The sequence below is a fragment of the Macrotis lagotis genome, chromosome 2 (genome assembly GCF_037893015.1).
Source record: "Macrotis lagotis isolate mMagLag1 chromosome 2, bilby.v1.9.chrom.fasta, whole genome shotgun sequence".
NCBI lineage: Eukaryota > Metazoa > Chordata > Mammalia > Peramelemorphia > Peramelidae > Macrotis > Macrotis lagotis.
The window spans coordinates 302,029,410-302,044,699 of NC_133659.1; positions in this window are offsets into that span (position 1 = coordinate 302,029,410).

A 15,290-nucleotide genomic window follows, 5' to 3' on the forward strand; every position below is an offset into this window, starting at 1 on the left:
GGATAAAATGTTACATGTATATACACATACTTTTGTACACCACACACACACACACACACACACACACACACACACACACATAAGGGGAAGATTTTCTTCAATTTCTCACCATCATCAGACTGTTCTTATTTTCTATTAAACTGTATATCTTTCGTTATTCCCCTTATGTTCTGGCACTGAATGAAAAGATGAGTTCAGTTAAGTACATTGACAAATACACAAACAAAAAGCTCTATAATAATATTAATGATAGTGATAATAATAGTAATTCATAATAAAGTGGATTAAATTGAAGTTGCATTGATGAAGTCAGAAAATAAAACTGGATAGTAAGCTCTAAAGTCAATTATTTAGATAAAATGAGGATCTTCCTTTTAGGAAAGAACAAGTGAGAACATTAACTTTTTAATAGTCACTTAGTTCTATCTGATACCTTTTATGTTATGAGCTTTTATATCACTTTGGTAGCATAAGAAACCCATTTAAAAGTACTCTGACCTTCTTTTACTGAGAAATTTAATCCTATATATTCAGTAATATCAAGCTGATTATAACACTAAAATCTTAATGAATCAAGAGATTAGTTGAACTGCAGCAATCTTTATTAAAAAAAAATTCTCAGCCTTCCCAGAGTAGAATCATCTTGAGTAGTCCATGTGACTCCTACAAGATAAGGAAATTTGAGTTCATTAAAAAGTCACTAAGCTCCAAACCAAGGCCATAACTATCATAGTTTCAATTATGGATAATCTGTGACTAATATTTAAAATTGCTTTAAACATTTAAAGCAGTATTGTGTAGCGATTAGACACCGAATGCTATCTTGAATAAATAAACTATTTGTACACACCTCATGATATGTGTCGTATTGTTTGTTAATTTGCATGTGGCTTTTTGTGTACATGTGTGGGGGTATCTATGAGGAGAGGCAGATTTAAATCTAGATGAGAAAGGAAGATAAACATAATTTCAGAGGAGCTAGGAACCCCTACATCTTATATCTGTTAATTACTATGTGACCTTAGACAAAGTCACCTCTCTTGGTTTTTATTTCCCATTCATAAAATAAAAGGATTGAAAGAGATAATTTCTGGTTGCCTATTTCAAAATCTTCCCAGGATCAATCTTGGGTGGGGAGAAATATAGTGTTTATTTGATTGTATTTTCTATAAAATCAAGACTCATCTTGGCATGAGCAAATGGAAGTTTTTTTTTTATATAGTATGGCAGCTAGGCCACTATATGGCAACTCTTTTGACTTTATGTCCATGTCTATATTCACACCAAACAAACAAGCAAAAATAGACGATTGTATTCCTTCTTTTTTAATTAGTTTCTTTATTTTGAACTTGAAAACCATAAATAACCACAAAGAACAGGCAAAATAAAGGACTACATATAAAACCATGAATTTTTACTATAAAATAAACAGATCAGATATATTGTTTGAAAGAACCTTTTCTGCATTCAAAAAGCTTCTTAGAGTGACGAGGATTTAACTGATTTGTTTAAGGTCACATAGACAGTATGTGTTCAAAGAAAGACTGAAGGTTTCTCTCAGTATGTGGTCTACTCTAGCCGATAGAATGAGCTGCCTCAGACTGCCACTATATAATACTAACTCCTTGTATGGTTTATTTTATATATTTCAACATTTTAATTCTCATACTGTCTGCTTGTCTGTATCCCTTTCTAAGCTTTTCTTCTCTCTCCTGTTTTTAATGATTGATTTACACTCTTTGTTTCTTTTCTTTTAGCGTCAATAACATTGAAACACCAATCCCTTTCTCCCTTCTGGATTAGTCCCAATCAATACCTTTCTTTGTAGAAAATATTATCATTTTACAAAACAATATCACATATTAACTGTGTTAGAACAGGTAAATGCTATTCAGTAAGTCTAGTTCATCACCTGTTTACCAAAAGGAATAAACAATAAATCATTAGTCTTGTAGAATAATGACTGGTCAATGAATTGATCAGAGTACTTTAACCTCACACAGTTATGTTTTACAATGTTTTAGTCATGCTATAAATTGTTCTCCTGATTGTGCTCACTTCACTTTGTAGCAGTTCATGATATACAAGTCTGCTTAGATTTTCCTGAATTCATGCATTTCATTATTTTTATGGCACAATGATTTTCTATTATACTCATAAATTTATAACTTGTTCATTCATTGCTCCAATTAATGTATGCCTACTTTATTTCTAGTGTTTATTACAACAAGAAGTCTTGTTATAAATATTTTTGTACACGGGGGTCCTTTCTCTTTGTCTTTCTTCCTTTTGGGGATATAACCCTAGTAGTGTTATTGATGATTCTAAGTTTAGGAACTTTTTGTGGATAGTTCAACATTGCTTTCAAGAATAGCTAAGACCAAATCACAATAGCAGAGCTTTGGAAAATGCCTATGTTAAAAGAGAGAGAGAGAGAGAGAGAGAGAGAGAGAGAGAGAGAGAGAGAGAGAGAGAGAGAGAGAGAGAGAGAAACTATTAAAAGTAGAAAGGGGAAAGAACATTTAAGAGTGAGATAAATGGCACAAATAGGGTATTATTGAAGATAAGAAACAGATGATAAACAAATAAGATAAGAAAAAATGACAAATAGGAAAAATAAAGGAATCTAATGCAACAAATACATCAAACAGTGTGGGTAAGAAGCAAAAAAATGGTGGTGATGATTAAACTGTCATTGATGATCTTTAAGAGAAGATTTTCTTTGTGATAAACAGTTTTCAATGTATGTGGGAGTAAGAAGTGGGAAAATATAGAGAAAAATTGTAGATGAGTTACAAATTTAGAAACTGACAACATGGAGAAAATATATGATATCTGTTTTGTTTTGTTTCTTTGCTTTAGAGAATTGGGAAGATTGATTTGGTTGTTAAAGGAGGTAGTAGAAAAGCACACCTCATAGCTACATAAGAGAGAGGAAATGATTTTTGGAACAAGATCCTGGAGGATATAATGAGATCTGAATGAGATCTAGGCTTCCTACACTTTAATTCCCCCCATTAACTCTATGAACTCTATAAACCAGACACACTGGCCTTCTCTATGCTCCTCAAAGACAAGACCATCTCTTCTGTCTCCATAGTTTACCACTGACTGTTTTGCTTGCCTGAAATATTCTCCATCATGACTTTTCTGACTTTCTTCAAAATCCAGCTCAAATTCCATCTTTCATAAAAAACCTCTCTGAGGCAGACTAGTTATTAATGAATTCTCTTTGAGAGTACCTCCTAGCTGCTTTGGATATTCCATATATGTACTTAAATAAGTAAATATGAACATTGAAACCATTAGGGATCCTAATCAATCAAAATTTAAGTGTCCCTATGTTTCTCCCTAAGGTTTAGAGAAACAAAAAGAACCAAAAATGTAGGCACTGCCACAAGGAACTTAAATTCTGATGGGAGAGACAACATGTAAACAAATATGTACCAAGCAAGCTACTATATACAGGATAAATGATAATTAGCAGAGGAATGATAGTAGAATTAAGCGGGTTTGAGGAAAGCTTTCAATACAAGATGGGATTCAAGTTGGGACTTAAAAAAATTCAGGGAGGTCAGTAATCAAAGCAGAAAAGAGAGACTTTTTCAAGGTATGCAAGCAGTTTGAGGAAATGCAGGGAGTCATAGTATTTCTTGTTCATGGAATAGCCAGGAGGTCAACATCAATGATCTAATACTATGTGTTGGGGAGTAAGAAGTAAGGGTACTGGAAAGGTAGGATGGTTCAATATTCCCATTTTACAGAAGAAACAAGAGAAACATAGACATCAAATTACTTACTCATAATAACATAGCACCTTCCAGAGTTGAAATTAGAACAGTGTCTTCTCTCTCATTAGAATGTGTGCTCCAGGGGCAGCTAGGTTGCATAGTGGATAGAGCACTGGCCCTGGAGTCAGGAGGACCTGAGTTCAAATTCGACCACAGACACTTAATAATTACTTAGCTATGTGACCTTGGGTAAATCACTTAACCCCACTGCCTTGCAAAAACGAAAAAAAATAAATAAAAGAAGAAGAAGTGCCCCTTCATGGTAGGAACTGTTTTTGTTTTTCTTTTCATTCTGAGTGTTTAGCATATGCTTAAGAAATAATGACTTAGTAAAATACTTGATTAATTGATTAACCAGTAGAAGAGTTTGATATAACATGAAAATAGATTCTCTTTCTCTGAAACTGAGGGAGGGAAAAAAGAGATTGACTGAACACTGGTCAAAGAGAGTAAGAAGCTTTGATATGAGAAAGGAAACTCTAAAGGGAACTCACTCAGCAGTTAAGGAACAAAAGGCAAAAGGAAGGGGTTTTGCAAGTTTGAGAATAAACGGGGCAGAAATAGTAGGAAGCCAGAGGTGTGGGTTTCTTGATAGGTTACTAGCAATGCAAACTTGAAAATAGGGCAGATCCCCAAAGTCCATAGTGATTGAATTTGATTCCATTAAGATAGCAGTAGGAAAATGGCATCATGCAGCTAGTTAATAATTCTAACATGAATATTTTATCAATTCAATCTGCAGCACAATGCTTAAATACAAAGACTGCTCAATAAATACATTTACAGGATAACTGTAAGAAACTGCTTTTGTTAGAAGGTAGTTGCTAAAATATTTAAGGAAAAAACCATTCATATCTTTTATTTCAGACTAGACCAGGATGCATTTTTGAATGCTGGTCTTAGTTTTGCTTTATGGGATTTTCATTTGGATAACTTCACTATGGAACCATCTTTTTCAAAATGAATACACTTTGATACATTTTGTACTCTGAAAGTTCTCTCCATAAAGACCAACAAATCAATAGATTTTTATAAACAAAAATATTGTCTCAGATACTTACTAGAGGCATAAGCCTGGGAGTCACTTAACCCTGATGCCCCCTCCCCCAAGGGGAGTCTCATAAAGAATCACACATGAAAAAGGGTAGATCTGAGAATCATGAGCATAGAGGTGATAGATGAATCTATGAGAGATGATGAGATCACCAAGCAAAAAAATTTCTCAATTCTTTGATTCTGTCTCTATCTCTGTCTCTGTCTCTCTCTAAATATATATATATATATATATATATATATATATATATATATATATATGTACATATATATATATATATAATCTATCATCCACCCATCTGTCTGTCTATCTATCTATCTATGTACCTACCTACCCATCTACCCATCTAGCCATCTACCTACCTATCATTTTTTTATTCACTTGTGTTCAACTGATGCTGGATTGGTTTGCTATTTCTTTCTCTAGTTCATTTTACAGAAAAGGAAACTGAGGGAAATAGAATTAAGTGACTTGTTCAGGGTCACAAAGCTTCCGAGTGTTTGAGTTTAGATCTGATTCTAGGAAACTGATTCTTGCTGATTCTAGCCCTGGCACTGTATCTGCTGTGCCACCCAGATGCCCTAAGGACTAGTATTAGATCTTGCTTATAGAAGGTGCTTATGCAGTTGGAAGTGTATTGAATTGAAGTCATAAAACCTAATCTGATCATAAATTAATTTACTACCAGCATGTCAAGTCATTTAGTTACCTTTCCTCACCTATAAAAATAGATAGTTGGATTTCTGACCAATAGAGATTTAAAAAATTAAACAATATAGATAGACCTGGAAGGTTGCAATCTGCATGGTTAGGAGGAATCTGCATCAGTGGGATTACCAATCTGTTTGATTATTTGAGTGTAGAGTAATTATAATATAAACTCTACTTCCAATTCCATAGAACTGATGGTGCAGATCATATGAGATTTTATTATGATAATTTAAGGAATAAACATGTAAAAGCTTGTATTCAGAATGAATGCTTAGATGGAAATTTTTTTTCTAGAAATGCAATTTTCATTATTTAAAAAAAATATATATGATTCCCTGTCATCATTACCTGCTTTGATCCTATTCTTTAAATCATGTTATCAGAAAAGTAATCATTCATTCCTTCATACTAGGAAGGGAGTCAAAGTTATTACAAATAGTCATTTGCATACTTATTAAACCTGACAGAGTCATCGAACTTTCTCCTTGTTGCTCAGCAGTGGTTTGGGAGCAATTTATGATAATTGTTCAATGAAATGGAACTCAAAAATTGTCTTAGAGAGAAAAACACATTGTCACCTTTTTATTCCTCTATAGTTCATTCAAGTGGGGAAAAGAAACTTGCATTTATTGAATCCTGTTTTGTATTTTAATCTGCTTTTTGGCAGAAGTAGTAGAATTGCTTTGGAGAATATACTTTAAAGATTTTTTTCAGGACAACAGTTGGCATCTTATACCCAGGAATTACAGATTACAATTAAATGAAAAATAGCTTAGAAGCATTTATTTGGAACTGGTAATATATTTGCGATCATAATCCTGCTGCTGTTATTCCTATTGAAGATTTTTTCTGTTGTTGCATTTATACCTAAATTATGTATAATAAAATATCCACTTTAGTACAGAATTCTGAACAACAGAGGTTTAGTTCTTTTCTTTTTAAAAATATTATTTGTTTTTAGCATTAGTTTTTATTTCAAGTTCTAATTTTCTCCTTCCCCCCACCCCTAAAGAGAATATAAGCAATATACCAATTATACATGTGAAATATTTCTATATTTCCATATTGGCAAATGAAAATCAAAAAAAATAAAGTGAAAAAAATTATATCTTAGTTTGCACACAGACTTCAACAGTTCTTTCTCTCTCTAGAGATGGATGGAAATCTTTCATCCTTCATTCCTTTGGAATTGCTTTGAATCAATGTTTTCATCAAAGTAGCTAAAACTTTCACAGTTGATAATCATTACAATATTACTATAATTATATACAATGATCTCTTTGTGTTGTTCACTTCACTTGGATTTAATTCACCTAGGTCTTCCCAGGGTTTGTTTGCTTGCATTGTTTTGTTTTGTTTTTTCTGACACTCCCTTTGTTCTTTCCTATAGCACAATAGCATTCCATCACATTCATACATTACAATTTGTTCAGCCAGTCCCCAATTGAAAAGTATCCCCTCAGTTTCCAACTCTGCTACCACAAAAAGAGCTGCTATAAATATTTAGGTCTTTTTCTGTTTTCTTTGTTCTCTTTTAAATACAGATCTGTATTAGTATTTCTGTATCAAAATTTTATAACCCTTTTGGCATAGTTCTTAGCTGTTCTTTAGAATGATTGGACAAGTTCACAACTCCACCAAAAGGACATTAGCTTCTCTATTTTTTCACATCCTCCTTCAACAGTCATTCTCCTTTTCTGTCATCTTGTAACCATTGATTTGTTTCTTGGGTTCAGTTCTGCCCCTTAGGGAATTATGACTCAGACTTGGGAATGCAGGTTTTGGAAAGAAAATAGAGATTAATTAAAGGAAGTTACAGCATATTAAGAAAGGTATAGAAAAGTTAGAAAGAGTTTTGAGAGAAGATCAAGTGGACTGCTGATTGAATGTTGGCCAGGCCAGCTGGCCAGGGTTCCACAGGAGACTGAAAGGTCAAAAATGGCACCACCACCCCCCGAACCTCCTTAAATTCTCTCCCACAGTCCATAGGAGAGGGCGGTGACCTGAGCATGACCCAAGTACCTCACTGGAGATTTTGTGTTTTGGGTAGTCTTCCAGGACCCATGCTCCCTGGCTGCCACCAAAAAACAATGTAACCCAAATCAGGTTGAAGGTCAGGCCCTCAAGTATGGCCTAAATGAGATGAAAAAGGAAGGAAGAATCCCTTTACAATGCAAACAAAAGGTTTACAAAGTTTGTCTCCAGCTGGTCTCATCACCTCCCCCCCAATATTTCTCTGCATCAATCTCAGCCTATCAGATAGGTGTGAAGTGGGATCTCAGGGTTGTTTAGTTTGCATTTCTCTAATTAGAAATGATTTTCATATGACTATGGAAAGCTTTGATTTCTTCTTTTTTAAAACCATCTGTTCATATTTTTTTTTAAATATTTCACTATCCATATTTGTGACTATGTCTCAATGGACAATCAGTTGGAAGATGAACAATTCTGCTTTGGTTATAGATTCATAGATTTAGAGATGGAAAATCCTTAGAAGCCAGGAAGTACAATGATTTTACAGATTATGGGACAGAGCACCAAGATGGTCAAGCCCAATGTCATACAAGCACCAATGTCTTTTCACTCCAAATCCAATATACTTTATGCTATTGTAGCATGTTAATACAGGCATACTGTTACATAGAATTTGACAAATCTTAATAAACCCTAGATGGTCATTCAAAAGTGTTATGTATATTTGATAAGAAAATATATTTATACTGGGAGATGCAGAATCATAACATGAGATTTTTGTCCTGAGGCAAATGTCATGATTCTATCTCCCCCAGTTCCCTACTCTGGGAAGGGAGGATACACAGACACTGAGACACTGGCTTGAGATTTTTGATGCGAAGGTCATCAGATGTGGGTGGGGAGGGTATGGAAGGAGGAAAAACAATAGAGGGAAATATATTATCCAATATCAGGCAGTTTCTTCTTTTACCTAATGTTTTTGGTTACTAAGAAATAAACCTGCTGAAGGAAGTGTTTTTAGTATGCTCTGTATCTGACATCTAGTAAATTCAATACTCTGGGGCAAAACACTGATTGTGTTGGCCTAGTTACAACTTTAAAAGAAGTAAAGGTTGAGTTGTGAGGCTTAGAAATCTATTTTAACCATCTTTTACAGATGTAGCAGTTGAGATCCAGAATCAGTATAGGACTTGCCAACAGTTATACTCAACTCATCACTGGTAGTTTGGAAGAGAAGCTCCAAAACCTTAAAAGTTTAAATGAATCTATATCAAGACTGATTAAGATATTTTCTCTAATAGTATAGACCATGATCCCTTTTGTGTAACTCTGACTCTATTCCATATTCTCTTTAACTGCCATCACAGAGAGGCTACTCATCATCTTGGGTGTATTCCTCATTTTCTCCTAAAATTACAAGGATGTCATTAGATCACTTGAACTGACATGTTTCACATTCAAACATGTCAACAGTTTATTTCCTGGCCTACATTTCTTCTGGTTGTGTGGGACAATTGCCACTTAAATAAATTTCGGAGAGCTCTCAAGGTATGAAGAGAAAGCTTTATTCATTTCTGGAGGAACGGGCCGCAATCAATTACAGAGATTTAGGCAAATCAAATTTATCCTAACTCAAGTCCCCCCCCCCCCCCCCCCCCCGCCCGTTAATGAGGAATGTGGTCTTCATAATCTAGAAGGTAAATTAATCTAAGGAAAAGAGCATATAATTCAAACCGAAACCAGATTATCTCTTCAGCCCCAGGAATTGAATGGACATCCAGACTTCAACAGATAAGATGGGGTCAGTTGATGCTTCACCAGTATCTGAGAAGTTGCTTTGTCAAGGAAGGAGAGGTACATAGTTAACTATTCTCCAATCTATAATATTCTACTGAGGAAATCTCAGACTTTATCCCACTCATGGTGAAATATTTTCTTTGTGTTTTTCTTTGAAATCCCTGGTTGGCTATGCTCTATAACCTACTCATGACCCCTATAGTCTTCTCCATTGTCCTCTAGAGTTTATTCATTTTAAGTGAATGATAGATTTCTGTAAATGTACATTTTTGGAATAGGATATTGTTCTGTTTTCATCAAACCCCTGGCACTCTGCAGAGCTCTTTTGGAAGAGATACATAAGCACTCATAAGAATTTGGCATGATCATTCATAAGAGAAAGACCAAGTGGATAAAGACTGGATCTTGCTCAGATTGTGACATAAAGTTGGAGAGACAACCAAGTGAACTTTCCAAAAAGTGTTTACATCTGGGACAGACATTAAAAAAGGACAATAAGTTAGGGGGCCAGAATTAAACAAAAGGTATCCAACCTGGTAGAAAAAAAAATTGGGAAAATGAGAAGTTTTATTTTGACTACACAAAATGAGTTTCTAGAATAAATACTGGGGAATGTGTCAGAGGGAACTTGAAATAAATAAGCAAAAATGTGCTCCTTGAAGATCCAAATGGAATAATAGAATGGATACAGGATTTGGAAACAGAGGATCTGCAGAAAGGGGCACACTATACTCTGAGAGTATATACAAAATAAATACTAAGTTCTTTTAAGTGGTAGAAGGGTACTAACAACTTAGAGAATCAAGAATGCTTCTCCTGGAGCAATTAAACTGAAGGAAACCAAAGTTTCTAAGAGGCAGAACTGAGGAGGAATAACATTTTAGGTATGGAGGCCAATCTGAAAAAAACATAGTAATGTATGTAGTTTAGAAAAGAACATAGTAAACCTGTTTGACTTGAGTGTGGAAAACATGAAGAAGAAAATAGCTAATAAGCCTGGAGAGACAAACTGGAAAGACTTTGAGATAAATTGCCAGAAAGAATTTTATTTTTTAATCAGAATACATCTGCATTCCACTCACCCCCCAGAGGCAATAGGAAACAATTGCAGCTTCTACAACAAGGGTGTGACAAGGTCCTCCATTTGCTCAGGGAATATTGATTGGGTAGGTGGGTGAAAGATGTATTGAAGAAGGAATAGGCTAAATATAGGGAGAGCTATTAGGAGAGCGCTGCAATAGTCCAGGAGAAAGATAATAATGGTCTAAATTAGAATGGGTATGGGATCAGGAAAGAAAGGGGGACATATGCACAAAATGAGGGGGTGTAACCCACAACTCCTGGCAACTGATTGTATATAAGGAGTGAGAAAGAAGAGGTGAGGATGAATGACTTACACATTCTAAATCTGTATTACTGAAGGAATGGCAGTGCCCCTTACAGAAACTGGGAAGTTAAAAGAAGTGTGAAGTTATGGAGGTTGCTAGTAAGTTAAGTCTGAACACATAATGCTTGAGATGAATGTTAGACATCTAGGTAGAGATTTCTATAGAGCAGGGATGTGGTTGGAAACCTAACAGAGAAACAAGGATCGAATGTGCACATCTGGGGTGGCATCTGTGGGAAGTGATGAGATAATCAAGAGAAAAGGTAGATAGAGAAGAGAAGAGTCCAAGAGGGGACCCTGAGACATGCCTGTACATAGAGCATGAATGACTATTCTATGAAGGAGTCTGAAAAGAAGAATGGCAATATAGCAATGAAAACACAGCATTACTAAATGTACCCATTTCATAGACCTATGAATGAAAATATGGCAAAGTAACTTGTGAAGTCATTTATTCTCTCCAACTATATCTTCCTTAATAACAACTTTACCTCTTAATCTCTTATTTTGAAATATAGTAGACTTAATCCCTTGAAGAAAAGAAACAAATGACAAAGCATCAAAGACATTTCTACTAAGATCTTGAATCACCCAATTAAGAAGGTTCAAATTCCTCATTTATGGATTAGGCAAATGAAGTAACAATGAGTCAGATAATAATCAGTTGGCAGTTAACATTCCAAACTCCTGAATTCTGGCCCCTTTTAACACAAGACAAGATTTATGTGCCCTTAAATCATCTCAAGTCTTTTTATGATGGAGAATTTTTTAGCTGCTTTTTTTCTCATGGTTTTTTCCCCCCCTTGTAGAGTCAGATCATTGTAGGACATGATTAAGGTTCCCTAAGGGAGTTGGAGGAATTGAACATTGCACTTTGTGTATACTGTTCTTTCTCTCTCCCAAATGCTTTTAGACTTCATTGCCACATATGTATCTTTTTTTTTTAGCTTTTTCAAGGCAATGGGGTTAAGTGGCTTGCCCAAGGCCACACAGCTAGGTCATTATTAAGTGTCTGAGGCTGGATTTGAACCCAGGTACTCCTGACTCCAGGGCTGGTGCTCTACCCACTGCACCACCTAGCTGCCCCTCCATATATGTATCTTGGTGTGTAGTAGTGACTGCTATCAGAGCAATGTAGATGCTACATCGGTACCTATCCTCACTGGTATAGATCAAAACTCTCATTGTGATAACTGAGATACAGGGAAGAATAATGTCTTCAAGATTACTCTGGAAGCAATGCTACATCTGGAATCTTAACACATATACATATACACATACACACATACTTACATATGCATATAATTATACAGATACATCATGTAATACATGCACACATACAGATATGCATGTATATATAGTGATTTGTATGTGTATATATATGCTGTATTTGTGTGTATGTATATATTTTATTAAATATTTCCCAAATTCATGTAAAAATTTACATTCTCTTTTTAACATTTTGCGTTCTCAGTTTTCTCTCTTTCTCCTACCTCTTACCCTTCATTGAGAGGAAAAAAGCAATTTTATGCTACTTACACATTTGCCATCATGGAAAACATGATTTCCATGTTAACCATGTTGCAAAATCAAACAAACAAAAAGGAAAGGAAGAAAAAAAATGTTCCAGCCTGCATTCAGAGTTCATCAATTCCCTCTCTGGAATGAGGTAACATTTTTCATCATGGTCATTTGGGATTGTCTTGGATTACTGTCTTCATAAACTGATCATCCATATGATATCGCTGTTATTGAAAATGGCAGATTAGGGGCAGCCACCCAGCTGAACTCTCCCAAATTCCCTTCTGAACATCTTCAAAATTACACTCCAAATTTTGGAGAGACAGAGTCAGCATAAGATTTTGGTGAGACATTTTCCTAGCCTAAGAAAACTTAAGAAGTCATGAGAAGTCTGTGATGTTGGAGTGGAGGACTTTTTGGAGTCTACAAACAAAGCAATGGCAACAGCTGCCAAGAATGCCTTGCATTCTTGCAAATGCAAGAATACTAAAGCAGCAACTTCAGTAGTTCTTAGCCCAGAGATGGCAGAGGCGGGTTGGACAGCTGGTCAGAAAGTGATTATAGGGCACTAGGGTCAGTAGTACTAAGGGAGCAAGAGTCTTGGATAAAATTCCAAAGCAACGCTAAAATTACTGACTATAGGAAAACAGGGACTTTTTCTTAGTATAGATCAGAAGAAAAGTGGGCAGCCAGGAGGCACAGTGGATAGAGCATCAGCCCAGGTGTCAGGATGAGCTGAGTTCAAATCTGATCTCAGACACTTAATAACTGCCTAGCGGTGTAATCTTGAACAATAATATGAAACTAGCTACATTTACAGCCTTAAATAACATTGCAATTACTGGATACATTGTTCTGATTCTGCTCACTTCATTTTGCATGAGTTCAAATAAATCTTCCCAGGTTTGCCTGAAACTATCTTGCTCTTAATTTCTTATAGTATTGTTATATATTATTACATTCCAATCATTCCACAATGCTTTTAGTCTTTATCCAAATGATGGAATTCCATTGATTTCCAATTTGTTGTCACCATAAACAAACTGCCACAGATATTTCTGTAAAATAAGTCATTTAACTTTTCTTTAAATTCTTTGGAATTTAGATCTAGTAACAGCATTACTGAGTCAAAAGGCATGCACAAATTGTTCCTTAGAATGGTTGAACTAGTTCATAACTTCAATAATATTACTAATTTTTCCACACCGCCTCTAGAATTTGTCATTTTCCCTTTTGTCAAATTATCCGATATGATAGATGTGAGCTGATACCTCAAAGTTGTTTTAATTTACATTTGCCTAAAGAGTAGTGATTTAGAGCATTTATTCACATGGCTATCATTAGTTTTGATTTCTTCTTCTAGCTACCTGTGCACATCCTTTGACCATTTAGCAACTGGAGAAGAACTGTTACTTTTCTTAATACTTTCCTAAAGTATTTGAAAAATGAATCCTCCCTCAGAGAAACTGAAATCCCCCCCCCAGTTTCCTGTTTTTATTCTAATTTTGACCATATTAATTTTATTTATGCAAAACCTTTTTAATTTCAAATAATCATAATTATTCATTTTACTTCTGATGATCCTATCCATGTTAGAATTAAACTCTTCCCTTTCCCAATGATATGTCAGGTACATTTTCTTAATTTGCTTTAATATTAACCTTTATGTATAAATCATTTATCATTTTTACCTTATCTTGGTATGTGGTATAAGTTATTCTTATACTTTCTAATGTTTTAATAGGAATGAGTGTTGTGTTTTGTCAAGGGTTTTTTCTATATCTATTGATATAATTATATGATTGTTGTTTTTATTATTGAAAAGGCCAATTATACTGATAATTTTCCTAATATTGAATCAATCCTAAATCTCTGTTATAAATTCCACCTGATCATAGTTTATGATCTTTGTAATAAATTGTTATAATCCACTTACTAGTATTTCAAATTTTTTGCATCAATATTATTTAAGGAAATTGATCTGTAGTTTTCTTTTTCTCTTTTACTCTGCCTGATATCAAAATCATAATTATATAATTGTCATAAATGTCATGGAACCAGAGGACAAAACTAAACCCTCCATCCAGAATTAATTTTACTTGAGAGACAATGAAGCTAAGGGTAGCCCGAGGTTAGAGGAAAACGTTTGTTTGAAGCAAATCACCAAAGAATGTGGTAGGGTACAAAAAAACAGTATTACCTCACAAAACTATAATATTTGTCCTTCATTTTAAAGAAGACCTCAACATCGGGGAGGTAATGCCATGACAAGCATATGAATTGGATTTGAGCCTCACTTTCTCCTTCAGAGTCATATGGGTCCAGCGGCCAGATATGAATCAGGACCACTGGAGATGACCCTGGATGTGAGGTAATCAGGGTTAAGAGACTAGCTAATGAGCTAGTGAGTCTCACTAGCTAGTGAGATACTATCATCATCTGAGGCTGGATTTGAACTCCCATTCTGTTAAATCTAAGGTCAGTACTCTATCCATTGCACCACCCAGCGGCCCTCCTCAAAATTACAGAAAATACCAAATCAATCAACTAATCACTCAACAAACAAATGAGAAATGGGAATTCAGGGAAGCCTGGAGGGATTTGCATGAACTGATACTGAGTGAGATGAGCAGAACCAGAAAAACATTGTACACCCTAACAGCAGCATTTGGGTGATGATCAACCTTGATGGGCTTGCTCATTCCATCACTGCAACAACCAGGGACAATTTTATGGGGTTTTTTTTGTTGTTGTTGTTTAGGTTTTTGCAAGGCAAATGGGGTTAAGTGGCTTGTCCAAGGCCACACAACTAGGTAATTTTTAATTGTCTGAGGCCAGATTTGAACCCAGGTACTCCTGACTCCAGGGCTGGTGCTCTATCCACTGTGCCACCCAGCCACCCCCAGGGACAATTTTAGACTATCTGCAATGGAGAATATCATCTGTACCCAGAGAAGGAATTGTGGAGTTTGAACAAAGACCAAAGAATATTATCTTCAATTTAGAAAAAAAAACACCCTGATATCTTATTATGTAATTTTACTATCTCATACTT